This window comes from Gopherus flavomarginatus, chromosome 12 (genome assembly GCF_025201925.1).
Source record: "Gopherus flavomarginatus isolate rGopFla2 chromosome 12, rGopFla2.mat.asm, whole genome shotgun sequence".
NCBI classification, from domain to species: domain Eukaryota; kingdom Metazoa; phylum Chordata; order Testudines; family Testudinidae; genus Gopherus; species Gopherus flavomarginatus.
The window spans coordinates 17,751,655-17,772,907 of NC_066628.1; the positions used below are offsets into that span (position 1 = coordinate 17,751,655).

Sequence of the window (21,253 nt, forward strand, 5' to 3'; positions counted from 1 at the left end):
CAACAGTCTTAAAGCAAAGTTTAAGAGGTTGTGGAGCTGCCCTTTTTCTCACTGCGGCTGTCTGCGCATTTCAACCATTACTGATGGGAAAGTGTGTGTGTGTGTGTGCGCGAGCATGCAGGGAAGTCTGACTTTTCGGATATGACCCGGGCGGCATCCCAGAGATCACAGAACGGGGACTGCAGCAAAGAGCAGGCCTGGCTCCTCGCCCCAATTTCTCCTCCAAAGGGAAACAGCTCAGAAGTCAGAGAAACCACCCGGGGCCCAAAATGGGGAAACGGGTGTAAACATTTTGCTGTGCATTCGACAGCAAATCTCTGGTCCTCGCGATGGAGAGGAGGAGAGACAAGGGCCCTGGGTCAGAAGTGCAGGGGACTTCTCAGCAAAGAGCCATAGGGTCAAGGGGACCCCCAGGGTCAGCCAGTCCCAGCCCCTGCCGAAATGCAGGATTTGTTGTGTCTGAACCACCCAGGACAGATGGTTTTGCAGCCTCTTTCTGAAACCGCCCAGTGAAGGAGCTTCCAGCCCCCCCGCCAAAAGGCCTCCTGGGAGTGGGGCCTCCATTGTCCTATGTCCTTACCCAGCCAGGGGCTGGCCCAGATCACCCCCCATCTCCGAGCTGTCTGGCCCCAGGGCACACGTGGGGCTGGCCTGGGGGGGAGGGGCTGGGCTCCCAGCTGGCCTGGGTGCTGGTGCTGGTGCGTGTTCCAAGCTAAGGGGGGACCAGAGCAGCCTCCCACCGAAAGAGAGTCACAGACATCTGGGGGGCAGGTAGCCTGGAGGGGGCAAATCTGCCCCCAGGGCGGCAATCGACTGGAGGAGGAGATCCTGCCCCCTCCGGGGATGGTAGTTCCCCCCTTCCCCCCCGTGATCTGCTCCACAGCTCGCTCTGTCTCCCCGGCATTTTCTCCGGCAGAACTGAAAGTAAAACCTCCGCTGGTTTCTGTTTCCTCCTGCCCCGGAGCCGGGCGCTGCCCCGCAGGAGATCGGCTCCCAGGGGTGGGAGGGGTGTAGCCAGAGGGGAGGCTAATAGCCACTGCTGGGGCTGGAAGCCAGGACTCCTGGATTTTCTCCCCAGCTCTGGGAGGGGAGCAGGGGCTAGTGGGTTACATTAGGGGGTTGGGAGCTAGGACTCCTGGGTTCTGTCCCCAACTTTGGGAGAGGAGCAGGGTCTAGCATGGGGGTGTCCAAGAGCCCCCTAGTGCTTTTTCTTTCGTAAAATTGATCATCAAAACATTTTGCAATCTGTGGGATTTCTTTCCTCCTGCGGAAACAGCTCACAGCTGAAAACAAAGTGTCACCTGAAATCTTTCATCTAGCCTGTGCTGAGGAAGGAGCTTTCTGCTGCCATCTGGTGATGAGAGTGAAGCGCCAGCAGGTGATGAGTCCAGGGATCAGCTGGTTGTGCCAGAGACACTGGAAAAGGACACTCTGAAAAGGGTCATGCCATGATCTTAAAATCACTGGACACTTCAGGGTTGCAAAAATCTTAGCCAAGCGAAGGGCAAATTTCTGCTGGGTGGATGTAGAAATCAGAGGCAGGAAATGTGATGCTGCTTGTGAAAAAGAGCTCCCCTAAGACAGGCAGCGCCAGGACGCGGCGGTAATTTGTTGGGGGCACTGATGGGGCCCGTTGCTGCTGACATGGTTGAGATTTTGCTGGAGACAGAATCTAGAAGCAAATGTTTGCTGGTCGCTATGGACAACTTCACAAACTGGCCCCTAAGAAATCCAGAGGCTGGAACAGTCGCCGGGGTCCCAGGGAATGAATCCTTCTGAGCTCCCGGGTAAGTTACGCACAGATCATGGGTGAAGCTTTGAATCCAAAGTGTTTCAACAGGATGGTGAGATTCTAGAAATCCACTATCAGGGTCAATCTACTCAAGGTCGTTTGGATCAGGCTTCCCAGGGAGGTTGTGGGATCCCCGTCACTGGAGGCTTTTAAGAGCAAGTTGGATGAACCCCTGCCAGGGCTCATCCAGATTTACATGGTCCTGCTTTTGCACGAGAGGCTGGACTAGGTGACCTCTTGAGGTCCCTTCCAGCCCCACAGCTCTCTGGTTCCCTGTAAGGTCATGTGGGGAAACTTAGAAGCGGGGCCTGCTCGGGTCCCACAATCCCAGAGGAAGGAAAGATGAGAGCCCAAAGCTGGATAAAATGTGGGTGGGAGAGGACCCTCCACAGCACTGAGCTGAGTAATTAAAGTGGTGTGTAGGACAGAGTGGCGTCCCAGGACTAACCTCAAAGCCACCCAAAGGACCATCTGAGGGCACATCAGAGAGTGGGGCAAGATTTCAGCGTGGCAGCCCCTAAATCTGAAAATGTATCTGTGGAAGCTGAGGCTGGAAGGGTTATGACACTGATGAGTCCCCCATTGGAACAGATGGGGTTAGGGATTGTCTGAGGCTGCAGATCTCGCAGACACAATTGGTGTTTCTCAGGGGCCCATTGAACCCAGCCAGGAACCCGGGAGCAGAGTTTGATGCAAAAACATTTTATTTTTGACCACATGTGATGGGAGTGCAGCGTCCATATATGCAGTCACACACAGGGACCACTTTGGAGCTGTAGGAGGGGCTACCTATAAGCCTTGCCCCACCTAGACCACCCATTTCCCAGCGAGCCAATCCCAAACATTCCTGGTATGCATGCCCCAGCGCAGTTGTCAGGGAAGGAGTCGGAGGGGCCAGGCAAGCAGAAGGGGAGGATTTCGTCGGTGTATCACACTGGCTCCGCCAGCTGCACGAGGGCGATGTTGGCTGCACGGGTCCCCCTGTTGTAATCGGGGTGGATGTGGATCTGGCGCACAGGGGACGAGACCCAGCTTAGGGAGGGATTGGACAGCTGGTGCTCCCCAAGGTTCACACAATAGGCAGACTGGGAGAAAGAGCTGGGGAGCAGAGGGAAAGGAATGATCAGTAGGGGAAACTGGATTGCAAATATGGGCAAAAAAGCAATTGGATCCAGGGAACAAGTGACGGTAAGAGGCGGCCACCTCTGGGGCAGGGCAGCTGGGAGAAAACCACCCAGGATGCTGCAAAGGGATGGTCCACCCGATTCTGAGATGCAGCCACCTCTGGGGTGGGGCATCTGGGGAACAGCCACACAGTGATGCCATCCAGAGAAGGTTTGCCTGGCATAGATCCAGGCAGGACATCTGTCTGTTGTACTGGTCCCTACCCATCCCAGTTACTCACAACAGGAAGCAATGAGCTGCTGACACAACCCACTGGGCTGAGATGAGGGACCCACCACAACAGTGGTGTCCATTGTACTGGATGCTGACCTGCCATGGACACTGGCCCCTTGCGGCATCCCCTCCCTCAACAATTTGGCCAGAGATTCTGGACTGACCACACCCTGGAGAGGAGTAGCATTTAAATGGGAAGAGCAAAGAACCAGGAGTCCTGACTTTCAGCCCCTCTCCCTCCCTCCATTAGCCCCCACTCTGCTGTCAGAGCTGGAGTTAGAACCCAGGAGTCTGGGCTCCCAGCCTCATTCTCATGGCACATGCCCGGGGCAGGTAAGGCTGCAGTTTTGCAGTGGGTGTCTTACCTGTCTGATTCCAGGTCCCCTGAACACCTATGGAGTGAAGAAAGAGAAGGGAAAGATATTAATGTGTGTGCTGGGGTTGAAGGGGGCTATTCACAGGCATTGCAGAAGGTGTGTGGAGGGGACTGAGTGCCAGTAGCTCCACCCATAGCCCCAGAGCAGCCCTGCCATCCTCAGCACTAGCCACAATTCTCACCAGTAGGTGCAAGAATCAACACTTCCTGTTGATCTGAGAGGGGCAGTTCAGAACTGAATGTACAAATCCAGGGTGGATGGGCTGGGGGATCTATCACGAGCCAAGGGGTTGGATCCCCCTGTTATTCACTAGCCCAATTCCCTCCCCCACAATCTGTATCTCACTCCCCTCCCCGTACATCCCCACCCCACACTCACCCTGCAGCAGAATCATTGCCAGCAGTGCTAGGGCCGCTGGGGAACAGAGACACCCCATGGTTCAGCCTTCCCCAGGCCTGTCTTGGCTGCATGCAGCTGCCTCCAGTGCTCCGACCAAAACTCGACTGAACAATGTAAGTGCCGGGGCAGGTTTTTATGGGCCTTTGTGTGCCCCTCCCTAGATCTATAGAGAATAATGGAGACTGATTTTCTGGGAACCTAAGCAAGGAAATAACAGCTGCTAAATTTAACATGCTGAACAGGTTGTGACTGCTTTCATTCTGCTCTGCCTGGTGTCACCCCAGTACGGGCGCCCTAGAAAACCAAATGAAAAAGTGTGATGGCCCAGGTCACTGCGTGGTGATTATCACTTCCCCTGTGTTATTGCCAACTGAGTGTGCTCAGAAGAAAGTGACAAGGACAGTGCTTAGGTGAGGGATGTGGTTATCATGGGGTAGAGGATATCATGGAGTTAGGGTTAAGGGTATCGTGTGGATTGGGGCTAAGGTTATCACGGGGTTAAGAGTATCATGGGGTTAACATGAAGGATATCATGGCTTTGAAGGTTACATTTATCATGGGGTTAAGAGTATTGTGGGGTTAAAGTGAAGGATATCATGGGGCTTGGGGTTAAGGTTATTATGGGGTTAAGGTTGGGAGTTGGGATTGAGTTTATAGTGGGGTTTAGGTTTAAGTGTAATTTTCCACCCTGTGTTTTTGGCCCTGTTGCCCTTCTCTTGGCATCACTCCAGTGACGATTTGGGGTTCTGCCCCATCCAGCTGTCGGTATTATGAAATTGTTCGGCTGTGAAGCCTTCATGTGGAGCCCAACGTTTCTTCACCGAGGAGGGCTGGGTCAGCAAACCTAGGGAGAATGTTCATTTGTTAGACCTTAAATGGTCACCCATTCAGGCAGACACACCTTGGAAACTGGGTTCTCTGAGATTGGCAGGATCCACCCCCCAGTTCCTGTGCAAGCAGGGGGAAGCAAAAAAATCAACCAGGGAGAAGCAGAGACACCAGGTGCTGGGATGGGGACACATTAACTGGAGAGAAGACTCACAGAAGCAGGAAACTTCAGGCAGAAGCCAGGCAAAGACCGGAATGAGAGGGGAGGAGATGGACATGCTTTGATAGCTGGGAGGAGATTCTTGTTTAACTGTGGACCAGACAAAGTCAGAGAAAGCTAGCTGAGCAGGAAAACCACCTTGATTTGGAAGAAAAGCCGCAACCTGTGGGGAAAGGATATGGGGCACCCCACGGTACTCTGTCCAAAGCCAAAGCACTGCACACTCTCTAGCAGTGAGGAACCGGAGCCAGGGTATTGCATGTAGGTGTACTGGCTGTTTTGTCTAGAGCTGTGTATTTCTTGTGCTAGTCAGCACAGCTGAGTGACATCGTTTGGAGATATGGTTTATTCACTGAAATATGTAGTTTGGGGTCATCTAAAACATCACAGATTCAGATTGAATTCGCCAAACAGTTTCAGATGAAGAAAAATTCAGAGAAGTGGAAGTGTTTCTTGGACATATTCCAAAGGAACCATTTGCTCTTTTCACTTTGAAGCAACACTTTCTTTTCAAATTTAGCTAGATTGGTATTTTTTTTAAAAAATCTTAATAAAAAGGGGAAAGAAAGAGAAATGCCACATTTCAATCCAGAACCTCACCCCCATGAGAACCTTCAGCCAAGGATATTCTTAACCATGACCCCATTATAACCTTAGCCCCATGACTACCTTAACTCTTGTCCCTAAGCCCAATGATACCACCTTATCCCATCTCACTCCCCTCCCACAGCTGGGATAGGACCCAGGATTCCTGGCTGCCAGCCTCATTCCCATTCCACATTCCCAAGGCAGATGTGGAATTTTGGCTGGCATGAGGACAGCAGGGCTGTCCTGGGGCAGTGGGTGGAGTTTGGGGAATTGTGGGTGGAGCTACTGTCCCAGCAATTCCTCTGGATGTCCCCACCCTCATCTGCTCCTACACACTCATTAATATCTTCCTCTTCTCTTTTTTTGCTCCCTAGGTGCTCAGGGGAGTTGGAATCTGACAGATGAGACACCCCCTGCAAAACTCCAGCCTTACCTGACCTGGACACATGACATGAGAGTGAGGCTGGGAGCCACGACTCCTGGGTTCTCTCCCCATCTCTGGGAGAGGAATGGGGGCTAGTGGGTTAGAGCAAGTGTTTTGGAGAGTCAGGATGCTGGATTCTTTGCTCATCCCATTGTCATGCTGTGAGTTCATGACTGTGAGTGCCTGTCTCAGGGCAGACTGTCAAAACCAGGGCAGACACCCCAAAGTGGTGGGATGTTGTATAATTTCACCAGGCCAGTAACAAACGTGACAGTCTCACCATGGGGTCACAGACAGGCCCCTTAGCCTCTCCAGTCTATCTTGCCACCCAGATAAACTAGACTTTGTGATGAATGGTCCCAAAAATCACACCACAGTCAGGCTGGTTGCAGTCCCAGGACACCAGTCACTAACCCCAGCTCAGTTGCTGCCCCGGACCCTACACCGAAGACAGCGTCTTAAGCCAGTCCTGTAATACACAAACGAAAGGTTTATTCGCTGTGGAAGAGGAAGAAGAGAGTTATTGACTGGCTAAAGCGAGTAACCAGACATGCACCAGGCATTTATCAGCCAACACCTGAGCGGGACAGAGGTGTGGAGCTCCTGCAATTCAAAGTATGTCCCAGGGCAACCACCCCCTCCTTACCCCGGGGCAAACATTTGGTATCAGGTTCCCTGTGCAGCTGGCTTTCGGGGACTTTCCTCAGTGACCCTTCTCTGGGTTCTCCGGTCCCTCCCCTTCTCCATTTCCAGTTCTTGTTTTAGCTGCTTCACATGGTCTCAAATTGCTCCTTCTCCTGGCCAGCTAGCCCTGCTGCCAACTTGGTGGCTCTCAGACCCTCTTGGCTCCCTGCCTGGGTCCAATCAACCTTCTCTAGCTGGGAAACCAGCTCCGCCTTGTTGAGCTCGCCGGCACCCACCCCTCCATTCCGTCACAGTTTGATGATGTTCTTCTTCGGGAGCTGGTTATACGCCATTCTCTTCCTGTGTCCTTTGGCTACCCTCGTTTTACTGCTGCAAGTCACAATATTCCTAGTGCAATCAGCATCCCACCCCTACCACCATCTGTCACAGACCCCAGGATCGATGCTACGGCCCCAGCTTTGGAACGGTCTCTAGTAGGATCCGCTTCAGCAAAATGCTTGGGTTTGTTAGTCACCGGGCACACGGCACATGGGGTTCTTTGGGGAGCACAATTAAACCATGGTCCATTCTGGTCAGCCCAGAGGCCCAGCCATGCTGCAGTCAACCCCATGTTCAAGCTCTGTCTGATCCCCTGTGTCAGTCCCTAGGTGTGAACCCCAACTCCCTCCAGCACTGAACCCTTATTCCCCCCATCCCCAGTCCTTTGTTCTGGAGCTGGGGGGTATTTCTCGGCTTCCCTGCTGAGAGGTGAGGAAATCCATCTCCCGCCAGGGCGCTGGCCACCAGGTGTCTATGGCTGGTGGTTGGATTTTCTGTCATCTTCATGGATTCTTCACTGACATGGGGTCAGCCAGTCCTTTTCCAGTGCCCCGGCCCAGCAGCGAGGCGACAGTCACGTCTCAGGGCTTTGCTACACTTTAAATGCTGCAGGGGGGGGTGTCTCTCATCAGTATAGTTAATCCACCTCCCCGAGAGGCCCTAGCTGGGGCGAAGGGAGAATTCACCCACTGACCAAGAGCTGGCGACACCCAGGGTTAGGTCAGTTTAACTTGCCCGGGGGTGTGTGTGGACACCCCTGAGTGACGTAATGATACCGACTGAATTTCCCAGCGCGGGGCAGGGTGGTGTCTCTAGCTTGCCCTGAGAGCAAACAGTCATTTCCCACACACGAGGTGACAATGCCGCATGCAGGGGAAACTGAGGCACAGCTAGCGACCATAAAATAGTTCAGAAAATTCACACTCGCTCTGGGGAGTCAGTGCCATGGTGAGGACTGAACTTTTGGTGGGGGAGGAGGTCTGTGCAGTGCTCAGCAGGTTGCAGGGACTGAGCTCAGTTCGGGGAGGGGATGTATCTCTGCCCAGGGGCCCTGATCTTGGTCAGTGTCTGTACAGCACCTGAAACAACAGGGGCCCCAATCTCGGGGGGGAGGTCTGTGCAGCACCCAGCGTGATGGGCAGCCCCCACACTCTGCCGTCCCATACCAAGCAGTGGAGGCAGTGGCGGTGGCAGGACTGACCCTAGCGGGAGGCAGCACCAGCAGCTGCCAGACAGGTCGTGGCTGCGGCTGGGAGGAGACAGAATTTGCAAAGCTGATTTATTCATGATTTTTGGAGCACAAGTGGTGGGATCAAAGCGGCTGTGTGGCCCTTCCCCACTGGCCTCCCAGTCACCCCCCCCGGGGGGGGGTACTGCAGAGTTGCAGAAAGGGCTGGATATGATCCCCTGTGCCCACTTCCCATAGCGACCCCCTGAGTTTCCATCCACCACCCTTTCCCAGCTGTGTCTCACAGGCCCAACAATGCAGGACCTACACCTGGTGCCAAGGCGGGTCTATACACACCCCTGCTAGCGGGGGGCTGCCATGTTACCTGGGGGTTGGCGCAGATGGGAGCCCCAGGGGGCAGGTCACAGGGCCATCAGCACGAGCCCAGCAAGGAGCAGTGCAACCAGAGCCAGTGCTAGGCACAAGCAGACTAAGCCATTGCTTAGGGACCCCAATGGGGTGATACTGCCACTGAGTACAGAAGGAGAGACGATTGAGAGGCCAGCACCACCCGTGACATTCTGGATCCAGTTGACATAGACTGGGACCCGGACATACACCTTGGGGAGTAGGGGTGAGGAGTCTCTGCCTCAGTTGATGATCCCAGTCAGGACGAAGCTGCCATTCCCTGGACAGATCAGAGGCCCCTCGGAGTCACACTAGGTTGAGAGAGAGGGACAATAGGGTCAACAAGGGCGGTCCCTTTGCCTCCCTTCCCACAAAGTGGCTCCTGTTTTTCCTCTACCAGAGCCTGGAGAGAACCCAGGAGTCCTGGCTCCCAGCCCCCCCTGCGCTAACCCACAAGACCCCATTTCTCTCCCAGAGCCGAGGATAAAACACATTTCCCTCCCATGCCATGTCCTGCTGCAGTGCTGGGGCAGAGCTTCCACCCTTGTTAGGTTTGTTTTCTCTGGCATTAAGTTCAGGTGAAGTTTAATCCTCTCAGTTCAGCAGGGCCAGAGCTCAGAGAGTTTGCCCCCATTCTACGGTGACTTGTGAGATCTCCCAGAATTCACTTGTGCTGGGAGAGCTGCTTTCTCCATCAATGAGATGCGGAGGAAGATCAAATTTAAACATCACCCACATGGGCCTTTTTTGAGAGCAGAAGAGGAAGGACCAACATTTGCAAACAGAACAATGGGCCAGATAATTTCAAGCAACCCCAGTGCTGCCTCCCTAAGCCAAGAAGCTCACCTTGCAGGGGCCACTAGGGTCACCCTGGACCCAGCGCACAGCATGTCATCTTTGATCCAGTGGCTCTGTTCCCCAAAGAGTTCTCTGCAGGTCAACACATCGACGAGAGGAACCTGCAGCTCCTGAAGCGTCCAGGGTGGCTGAAGTGCACCTGGAATGAGAGAGTCGGGGATGGAGCCTCTGGGAGGCCGAGGTAGCTGGAAAGGACCAGGACGTGATGGGAAAAATCTCTCCAAGTCTAACATGGTGGCAGGACATGTGAGTAACATCACCATCTAGGGGCTGCAGATCAGAGCGCGTATAAACATTACAGTCAGGGGAGATTGTGTGTGAGCGTGTGCAGTGCTGCCCCCTGATGGAGAGGATGGGGAAGAGTGTGTGTGTGTGTCTGTGTGTGTGTGTGTGTGTGTGAGCACGTGCAGTGCTGCCCCCTGATGGAGAGGATGGGGAAGAGTGTGTGTGTGTGTGTGTGTGAGCGAGCATGCAGTGCTGCCCCCGATGGAGAGGACGGGGAAGAGTGTGTGTGTGCACACGTGTGCATGTGTGTGAGAGCACGCTCAGTGCTGCCCCCAGATGGAGAGGACGGGGAAGAGTGTGTGTGTGTGTGTGTGTGTGTGTGTGTGTGCGCGCGCGCACAGGATTTCCCTCATAGCTGTGTGTTTAGAGCTCAGAGGAAGGGCTCTCAAATCACCCCCAATCACCCATTAGACCCACCAAGCTCCCATCCCCGCCACCTTGATACTCTGACACAGTTTTGCCCCAGCCAGTGACCCAGCACTTTTCCCCGGCTGGGGACTGGGTGGAGGGGCTGGGCAGGGAGATGGGGAGATGGTGTCCATGAAGTTGACAGGTTCCGTCAGCTGCACCAGGGCGATATCAGCGAAGTACATGCTCTGTTTGTAGTCGAGGTGTCTGATAAAGTGACACATGTGGGACGAGATGCAGGTCGGGGAGGGGTTGGGGAGCTGGTACTCCCCCAGCTTCATGCAATACTTAGATTCATTGTGATAGCTGGAAGAGGAGGGGCAGAAAATACTGATCAAGGAGGGAAGATAGACTGTGAACATAGACAAAAATGCAGCCACTTCTGGGGCAGAGAGGTTGGGGAACAGCCACACAGCAACGCGATGCCTCACCCAGCACTAAGATGCAGCCAGCTCTGGGGTGGGGGCAGCAGGGGAACGGTCACACTGCACCATAGGGATAGTCTGATCAAGAGCAGGAAGTCAGCGATAGAGCTGAGGCCATAGACAGATGTCACTGCAAACCAAGTAAAGGCAGCCTGGGATCCCCTTCCAGAGTGACTCACCGATTGAAGCGGCTGACACCACCCAGTGGGCTGAGATGAGGGATCCTCCACAGATGTGGTTGTATTCAAGTTTTTCATCATCAGATTCCTGCACACTGACCTGCCAGGGCCATCGACCCTCCTGTGCATCCTGCTCCCCAATGATACGGCTGAACATTGCATAAACCAGTGAGCCATGTTAACATGGGACAAGGTGCACACTTCTCCCACCCAGAGCTAAGGATAGAACCCAAGAGTCCTGAATCTTTACCTGGCTGGTCTTGACTCTTCTCAGCACCTGTGGAGGCAACAAAAATGTTGGGGAGACATTACAGTGTTGAGGCCATTGGGACAGGAGCAGCATTAGGATCCGAAGGAAGACGGGAGGAAGGAAGGTGCGGAACTACTAACTGTGGTATGTAACTGTGGTATGTATCATTTCAGTCAGCTTCTGTACCCGATGAAAGGAGGATTAGCTAACGTGACATCAATTTTTTAAAAGGGCTACAGAGGCGATCCCGGAAATTACAGGCCAGTAAGCCTGACTTCAGTACTGGGCAAACTGGCTGAAACTGTAATAAAGAACAATATTGTCAGACTTATAGATGAACATAATTTGTTTAGGAAGAGTCAACATGGTTTTAGTAAACGGAAATCATGCCTCACCAATCTACTAGAATTCTTTGAGGAGGTCAACAAGCATGTGGACCAAGAAGATCCAGTGAATATAGTGTACTTAGATTTTCAGAAAGCCTTTGACAAGGTCTCTCACCATAGTAAGCTGCCATGGGATAAGAGGGAAGGTGCTCTCATGGATTGGTAACTGGTTAATAGATAAGAAACAAACAGTAAGTATAAATGGTCAGTTTTCAGAATGGAGAGAGGTAAATAGTGGTGTCCCCCAAGTGTCTGTACTGGGACCAGTCCCATTCAACATATTCATAAATGATCTGGAAAATGGGGTAAACAGTGAGGTGGCAAAATTTGCAGATGATACATAATTATTAAAGATAGTTAAGTCCAGGCAGACTACGAAGAGCTACGAAAGGATCTCTCAAAACTAGGTAACCGGGCAACAAAATGGCAGATAAAATTTAATGTTGATAAATGCAAAGTGATGCACATTGGAAAGCATAATCCCAACTGTAGATATAAAATGATGGGGGTCTAAATTAGCTGTTACCACTCAAGAAAGAGATCTTGGAGTCATTGTGGAGTGTTCTGCAGCAGTCAAAAAAGCAAACAGAATGCTGGGACTAATTATGAAAAGGATAGATAAAAGAAAGAAAATATCCTATTGCCTCTATATAAATCCATGATACGCCCACATCTTGAGTATTGTGTGCAGATGTGACCACCTCATCTCAAAAAAGATACATTGGAACTGGAAAAGGTTCCGAAAAGAGCAATAAAAATGATAAGGGGTATGGAGCGGGTTTTGTATGAGGAGAGATTAATAAGACTGGGACTTTTCAGCTTGGAAAAGAGATGGCTAAGGGGCGATATGATTGAGATCTATAAAATCATGACTGGTGCAAAGAAAGTAGATCAGTATTGTTTACTACTGCCCATAACACAAGAACTAGGGGTTGAAATTAAGAGGTAGCAGGTTTAAAACAAACAAGAGGAAGTATTTCTTCAGACAATGCACAGTCAACCTGTGGAACTCCTTGCCAGAGGATGTTGTGAAGGCCAAGACCACAACAGGGTTCAAAAAAAGAACTAAATAAGTTCATGGAGGATAGATCCATCTATGGCTATTAGCCAGGCTGGGTAGGGATGGTGTCCCTAGCCTCTGTTTGCCAGAAGCTGGCAAAGGGTGCAGGGGTTGGATACTGGATGATTCCCTGTTCTGTTCATTCTCTCGGGGCACATGGCACTGGCCACAGTTGGCAGTCAGGACACTGGGCTAGATGAACCTTTGGTCTGATCCAGTGTGACCATTCTTATGTTCTTATCAGGCTGGAATACAAGCCCCACTCACTGTCCCATAGCTCCTCCAATAATCCTCATACCACACCCCAAATTGTAGGTGGCTATCATGTGTCAATAGGTTTAAGACTGAACATCGACATGAGGGGAACGAGGGCTGCTCTCAGCTCTCTCAGGGCCACACGTGATCTTTCCACCCAGCCAAGCTTGAGAACAGGAGATTGGGGCACAACAAATGGGAGGGGGACTGGAGGCAGTGGCTCCTGTGGGGGGTTAGTCAGAGGGGTTGGAGGGGTCAAGCCGGTGATGTTGGAGGGGTGGGGATCAGGGTCCCTTCATGCACAGCAGGGCCTGGAGACCAGCACTGTCATTTCTGCCCCTCTCTGGGCAGGATCTCTTTTCTTCACGTGCCCCCAGACCCACAAACCCGCTAACCCAGGCCCTGGCAAAGGGTCAGAGTCAGTCCACTGCGGCAGGATCTGGATCTGATCTTCTCTCCCTCTTACCATGCGCTGAGGACAGCAGCACCAGCAGCAGGAGCAGCACAGCCAGCTGGGAGCGGAGCCCCCCATCATCCTGCCCCATAGGAGCTTTGGGTCGGGATGGCCCAGCTCAGCTTCCAGCCAGCTAAGCAGAAAGTTTTGGCTTCAAGGTAGCAGATTCTAAACCCAGCTGGAGTTGCCATGTGGGGGCTGATTTTTGCCAGACCCGCTGCCAGATGTGCTGAAGCTCTGGAAGCCATGGCGCCTCAGACTCTGCTTCTCTGGCTCGGAGCCCAGCAATTACATTTCTGATTCACAGGAACGTGAAAGCAGAAGCTCATGAACCCTCATCTCTGCCCCCCACTCCCTTGTGAGACACGCCAGTTCACCGCCTGGCTCGCCTCTGCATAGAGTCTCCTTTCCCCACATCCCCCAGACCTACAAACCCACAACGCAGGCCCTGGCAAAGGGTCAGAGCCAGGCCACTTGGTCAGGCTCGTCCCCTCTGGTCTATTCCCCGCCTGGGGGCAGGATCGTCCTCTTCTCTGTTCCTCCTGGGGGAAGTTTGGCTGGTGGGGGTGGGGGTTCCTTTGACAACCCACGTGATATTTAACTTGCTTCTCCCTGCTTGGCCTACAGGCAGTCAAACCGATAGCGGCAGCGGGGAAGGTCCCAACCTGCTTTCCACCCAGGTCTCCAGTCTCTGGCTGATGTCAGGAAGAGGCCAGCTGGCAGATGTTTGTCCAACCTCTTCTTAAAAACCTTCAATGACAGATATATTCCACAGCCTCCCTCAAAAGCCTATTCCAGACACCTTAACTACCCTTAGCCTTAGAAAGTTCTTCCTAACATATAATCTAGATCTTCCTTCAACCTCCTCAAGATTAAACAAGGGGAGGGAGGGGTTAGAGAGTTGCAGTAACCACCTGGACTTCTGGTCTCTGGCCAGGCACATCCCCCTCTCCAGAGTTTTCACTGCTATCATCTCCAAACTGGTCCTCCTGATCTAAAGTGAGGTCACATCCTGGCCTTTAGGGATATTGGCAGGATTTTCTCTGTTCCCAGCTGCAGCATCACCCTCGTTATCCTGCCTGATAAGGATCCAGCCAGGGCTCAGCTAAATGGCATGTGGCATGACAGACTCTTTGCTGAGAGCCCTTGAAAGCATCCAATAGAGATCTGAATCGGATGGGCACGTGCAGGTGCATTTCCTGACTTTTTACTGGACTCCTGGACTCTCTCATACTGCTGCTGCAAATGTTCCTTCTCGCTCAGCGCTGAGCAGCAGAATGCTCTTTGCCCTTTGGCTGTGCGACACACAGACATCTAGTCCTGCTGCTCTGAAAGAAACCATCTTCACAGCTCTAATCCTGGCAGATATTGATTAAAATCTTGCCATGCTCCTCTAAGTGTATTTGTGTTTGGACGTGCTTCTTGCTAGGGGGGATTTTCAGATAGATGAACTGCATGAAACAGAGGGAAAGACAAAGAGAAGCATCAACATGTCTAAGAACTTGAACAATATTTGAAGACCATATATTGGTGTCTAACTATCTCCTGCTACCGGGAGACGCAACTGGTATTTTAATGACACACACAGCTGCTTGTGCCTGACCTAAGATTCAGGAGGGATAGTTTAGTGGTTTAAGCATTAGCCTACTAAACCCCATCTTGTGAGCTCAATCCTTGAGAGGGCTGTTTGGGGCAATATTCTATCTGGGGGTTGGTCCTGCTTGGACCAGATGACCTCTTGAGGTCCCTCTCAACCCTAATATTCTGTTTCCTCATATTGGCGGAACAAATAAACCCCACCTCCCATTATACAATGCATTTGAGTTCAAGAAAAAGATCTCCATCTTGCAACAAGTTTCAACATTACAGGGAAAAGACTAAGGTGAGTGGTCTATTTTTCTTTCAGTTCTAATACTGAAGGAGATCTCCAAAATCCATTTTGTCTATCAAGAGAAAAGATTGTTTTTCTGTTCTCGAAGTGCTGATGCTTTTGACCCCAAAATCTTGTCTTCATTTTCTCTCACAAAATAACTTGCAGTGAAATAGGACCAACTGCCTAAACTATCCTGAATGCTGCATGTCAGAGTTTGGGAATATCAGGATAGATCAGCACCTGGTGTCAGTTGTCATGGATCCATCAGCGTCAGCAGAGCTATGGTGATTTATACCAACCGAGCGTCTGGTCCATTGTGCTATAACGAGTTAAAAGATTTCATACGCTGTGCAAATCAAGATGAAAATAGTCTGTTTAAAATTACCTCTTGGTTTCAAAGAATCTTGTTTAATGGAGGGTTTTTTCTTTTTTTTCTATAAAAATGTGCTTCCTTTATTTGAATATCAAACATTTTCATTTAAAATTTCCCAGAGCGGGTTTTGTGCTGGTGAAATATTCCCAGTTGACAGCCGTGGAGAGAGAAGATTGTGAATAAAGACAGTACAGTATGGAATGGGCTTCCCCAGTGCACCATTCTCTGCCCCCATGGAAGGTCTCATGGCTTCGAGATGGATACACACCGATAATGGAATGAAATCTCTCTTGCATAGTTGAGTTTTCTTCGTAGTTTGAAGCAGGAGAAGGAACAGGAATGTCAGGACCCACCTAGCTTCCAAGGGAACCATCTTTCTTGATGTTGTTTGACCTGCAATTCATTGTGGCCCTTTAGGTGGAGATCAGTGGGTATTCTCTAGGAAGCTGCTTTATGACTCTGGTAAAGAACTATCTTCTGAGAAGGAGAGGCTGGTCCTCCCACTGTCTTCACTCACTCACAGTAAATTACAGAGATTTGTAGCTGTAGGTTGTACAGTATGATAAGATACTGCATGTGAGCACGGGATAGTGGGAGATGTTTTACTTAGTATTCATTAGGGTCCGTTCCTTTGGAGGTGGAAGCTTTTCCAAACTCACTTGCTGCCTCTGCTTCCCCAATGCAGAATTCCAGTTGTAGGCTGTGCAAGAAGCCAGAGCAGACATGAGGGTTTCACCCATCGTTTTAATTCAGCTCTTGCTGCTTAACTTTGCTCTTCATTCATATCTCCTCAATTAATATACAGTGAACTAGTGTGAACATAATCTTATTGATTTCAACAAGAATGCTGGTTATTGAACTTATCAGAGTTTGTTCCTATGTTGATGGTTTTAACTGACTCTCTTAGAAATAGCATAGCTTCAGGTTTAATTATGGAAAGGTGCTAGAGTGCTAATATGAGGCTTAAATATGCACTCCAAGTACCACCTGCTATAGATTCAGGTGGCTGTGGTGACATCTGGCCTTTCAGTTTCATAAGAAGAAAGTTATATTTGGCAAGAGCTGACGTTGCATTGTTTGTGATTGGCATTTCTAAAATGCTGATTTAAAAAAAATTGCAGTTGTCAATTGTTTCGAAGCAAGCAGCCTTTGGAAATCCCATAATGCTCACCTCCTTCTTTTTAAAGTCATTCTTTTTCTCTGCCATTGTCTTTTAGTTCAACTTTCTCTAAATAGCTGCAGTATTACGTGTGATTCTACTTAGAGATGAGATGTTTTCACTTTACTAGCAATTTTGGCTCTTTCTACCTGAAAATGATTCTTGAATTAATTTCTTTTCTATCCACATTACATTACATCCCAGTTAGGAGGGAACACGGCATTTGAAAGTGTTCTGGATATTGCATTGTTACAACAAGGTAAGAGTTGATGATGTTTTAGGAGCAGTTCTGAAACCTGGAAACGATAACTGATATAATAATATATTAATATTCCATTTGGTGGAAAATATCCTTTATTTTTCAATTGTCTGTTTAATGTAATGTTTTTTTCTTTTAATCTTTTCTGGTGGTTTCCTATTATGGTGAAACGTGATTAGTCCCAACAAGACAATTGAAGAGAGAGAGAGAGAGAGAGAGAGAGAGTGTGTGTGTGTGTGTGTGTGTGTGTGCGCGCGCATGCACAGGCATTTTAATTTTTGACATTGATAAGGTAAAGAATTGTAGAAATCTAGTACCAAAATAGCCACCTTTTTAGGAAAGAAGGCTTCCAAATGAGTGTGAATTTATGCTTCTAGTTCCATATGGAAATTTTGATTTCTATCTTTTGTGTTCCTTTGTCTCATGGAGAAATGCAAAAACTTTGTTACTGGTGACCTTGTTCATAACCATAGATGAGCAAATCTGAAAAAAACTAGGAGCTATAATAAAAAGCAGCCAAAGAAGACCAGTTTGTGCAGAAATTTTATATCTCAGGGAAATGATTGAATATTCATGCAAATATATTGTTTACCGTGTTTTTAGTTGAAAGACTTTAACCCAAAATGAATGAATGAAAAGTCCACCAGTTATTTCAGTTTATACCAGCTTAGGATCTGGCTCCATAACTGTACCTTTAAGGAGATTTCAGGAAGGAGTCCACCTAGAGAGATGGTTGGGTGGGTCTGGCTGTATTTTGCATTGACGGAGGAGGACAATGTACCAGAAAATTATTCCTCGCTGTATGCAAATATGGAGACTGTTTTTTCTGATCAGTACTGGAGTGCAGATATGAGCTAGTTCTCGCTCATTAAGTCATTGTGCAGAAATGTCTATCATCATGTGACTTATAGGAGAAAACAATATGGAAATGGAACTTGAGCCAGATAATGAAGGAAGGTGCCATTTCCCTTGAAAAACAGTGTCCAGGAACTGTGTTACAGCTTCTCCTTTATGCACTGATATGTGATTTCTGCAATATAGACCACCTCCCACTGCTTGTTTCCACTACCTTTTTGAAACTACCGTTGGTTAACGTAGCAGATGCCATAAATGAGGAGATGCTCAGACTGTGGTTATTATCCAGTTGTTACCCCTATTTATCTTAGTTCGCCAACACGCCACCCTCACCCCTAAAATCACTGATAAATTAAATCAAGGGAGGTGCAACGGAGAGGTGTTTTTATAGCTAGATAGTCCAGACAGGTGTATCTGTTTGAGGACAGACAGGTAGACACTAGACAGACGGATGTTTTTCTATGAGGATAGACAGAGACATAGTGATGTCTGGGGTTAGATAGACAGAAACATGTCATTAGACAGACACAAGAGAAAGGAAGGATGGTCCAGAGGTTGTAGCACTCGCCTAAGACTTGAGGGGTCTGAATTTAAATTCCTCCCCACTGTCAGACTTCCTTTGTGACCTTGAGCAAATCACTTAGGGCCAGATTTTTTAAAGAGGATTTTCAGTTCCTAATTCCCATTGAAACCATGGGATTTATGTAGCCTAAATACCTTTAAAAACACCCTGGGTTTAGTCTCACTTTGCCTCTGTTTGCCACTTGTAATATGGAGGTAAAAGAAGGAGTGTTGTAAGCAAGACACAAGAAGTGATTCTTCTGCTCTACTCTGCGCTGATTAGGCCTCAACTGGAGTCTTGTGTCCAGTTCTAGGCAGACCACTTTCAGGAAAGATGTTGCCCAATTGCAGAGAGTCCAGATAAGAGTGACAAAAACACAAGTGCCATGTCTCCGTGTGGCTCCCAGAAGCAGCAGCACATCCCCAATCCGGCTTCAATGCATAGGGAAATCCAGGAGGCTTCACACACTGCCCATGCCCCAACCACCATCCCTGCAACTCCCATTGGCTGGGAAGCATGGCCAATGGGAGCTTCAGGGGCGGTGCCTGCAGACAGTGCAGTTTGCCCATCCTGGGCTAAGGGCACACAGTGTTCACAGTTACATGGCCCACGATGCTAACCACCATCACTCCCTTGTTAAATCTTCAAAAAAGCCCCTTCATATTTCCTCCCATTCTGCCCCCTACACCCAAATATCAGCAAAACAAACTCCTCTCCAGGGACTGTTTGACTCTTTAATTATTTCCTGTCCAGAAGGCTTGTCATCTCCTTATGAACTTGCTGCCGCAATGTACCAGTTCTGTGGGATGCTTTGCTGAGTGCAGGTTGTGATCCCACAGGGTTCGTTGTGCAAGTGAAATGTATATTGATATCGAATGAATAAAGAATGCCGTATGTGCCTTTAAGTAGAAATGAAAAGAATGCTGCGATCCAGGTGTCAGGAAAGCAGACGTTAAGGTAGAACAATAGCTCCACTTTAGGGATATTGGTGACATATTAGTCTTAGATCAATAGGAGTTAGTAGGGAAGTAGGAGATGCATTTTGCTCTCTTTGTCCCTTTGTTTAGTTTGCACCTTTTTATCTGTAAGACTTTGGGTCTTGTATGGGGGCTTACATTACTGGATGTATTAGCATGAGCACTGTGCTAATCAAACAGAGGGATCTGACAAACTATGAGTCCTGAGTCTAACCTTGACTTCATCTTAGGCAACTTTTGTGAATCAGGCCTGTTCTGCTTGATAATACCTGCCAGAGAAGGTACACCACAGCCATGACCACTGTCTTTGCATTTAGGTGACCTCTCACACACCTCAAAGCTCTCCAGTGAGATATCCCTATGGCATTCAGGCCTCAGATCAGGAACAGGGGCTGTCTTACAATCCTCTGCACAGAATATCATCTGGACAAAAGCTTCATTGTTGTGATGCACTTTTAACCTGTTTATATGCACAGTCCAAGGTGCATCCCTGCTGCGGGGCCTGCGTACATTGCAGGTAACAGCGTGACCCCTTCCTACCTGCTGAGAAGGCCCTCCCATCAGTTTCACAATTTGTACTTTTCCATGAGGAATAATCCAGCAGCAGATCCCCTACATCAAACAATCGCTCACAAGGAGAGCAGAACCCCCTTTATCCCATCGAGTTGGGGACCAAGGCCAGATTGGTTAACCAAAACGTCGGATAATTGGATGAATGGGAACATGCCAGGCTGCAGCGCCATCTAGGGACCATAGGAGAGATTGCCCACTTCTGGACCTGTGTGCGCTGGTTGTTGGGTTAATAAGGAGAACGGATAATAGAGGGTCAGATAAACAGGGTTCTACTGTATTGCAATCATCCCATTCTTTCCGAGCTGCTGGCTTCAAGGGAGGCTTTGCATCAACTATTCCAATCATAGATTTAGGGAAACCTAATTTAGGCTCCTCCTGTGAAAGGGAAAGGAAAAGTGAAGTGCTTCAGTAAGATCAATCTTCCCAGAATGAAATGTTCCATTTTTGGTTTCAAAAGGACATTTGGCTTCAAAGTTTATTTTACTGTGGAGGAGATTGTGCCTTTCATGGTTTGTGGCACAGAAGCAGACAAGTTAGAGAAAATATAAAATACTCTTCCTGTACGTTCGCAAAGTCTCGCTAATTTGTTTCTTAGGAGCCAGAACAATAACACGTAAGAACCCAAAACTCAGAGGGAGAGAATGCAGGCTACTGCCTATAACAGAGAGACACAACTTATTGGGTACCTGCTGACTGGCTGCTGCTACGCCCCGATTGTGTGCTGCCCTACCGAGCTCCCTAGGATGCAAGCATGCCCAGGAACCCTGCCCAACATTTAAAGTCACCTTATTCAATTTTAACACAACCACAAATACACCAGACCATCAACTTTTCCTGTTTTAAAAGGTCTCTTCTTTTTTGGAACCCTTGTTTCTAAACATGCCATGAAGGATTTGTATCAAATTTCAGCAACTAATTATCATGTGGGTGGAATCATCATTAACGTGTATTCTGGGGTAGTTATGTTGTTGGCTTCTGTAGGAAATTTGTGAAAACAGGAGTACTGGGAAAGCCTCCCCCCACAAGCCCCCCAAACACACATACAAACCACACATTTGCTGCCCACTGGTGCTGCCTGAGCAGTAGCTTTGTGACATCAGATATAACCTAGCACTCAACATTCCCTCCCTCTGGTTCATTTTCATACTTGAGGAGAATGACTAGCACCCTGGCTGCCATGGCAACAGCTACCTTTGACAGCTGATTGCCCCATTGTTACCAGAACATCATCACAGACAGGAAGTTTGTAATGAAACAGGGCCAGAGCTGGATAACCAGAGACAGCCCTTGCTGTGCTCAGTTGGGGTTTTTGCTGCGCGGTACCGTGCTGTTTTCACTTTCGCAAAGGGCAGGTGTTTGCTACTGTCATCTCAGTTGAGGCCTAGGTGAAAACAAGACGCAAAATTCAGCTCTTTTTCTTGAATATTGTTTAACTGCTTCTGCGCATTCAGGGTTATGGCTTGAGACACTTTCACTGACCTTGAAGTTGCATAAAAT

The 21,253-nt window shown here is 49.3% G+C and overlaps 1 pseudogene; it reads right to left on the reverse strand.

Annotated features, from left to right (window-relative positions):
- Positions 1-2,669: 2,669 nt before the first annotated feature.
- Positions 2,670-13,216, reverse strand: LOC127032103 (serine protease 27-like; annotated as a pseudogene).
- Between the last annotated feature and the right edge of the window lie 8,037 nt (positions 13,217-21,253).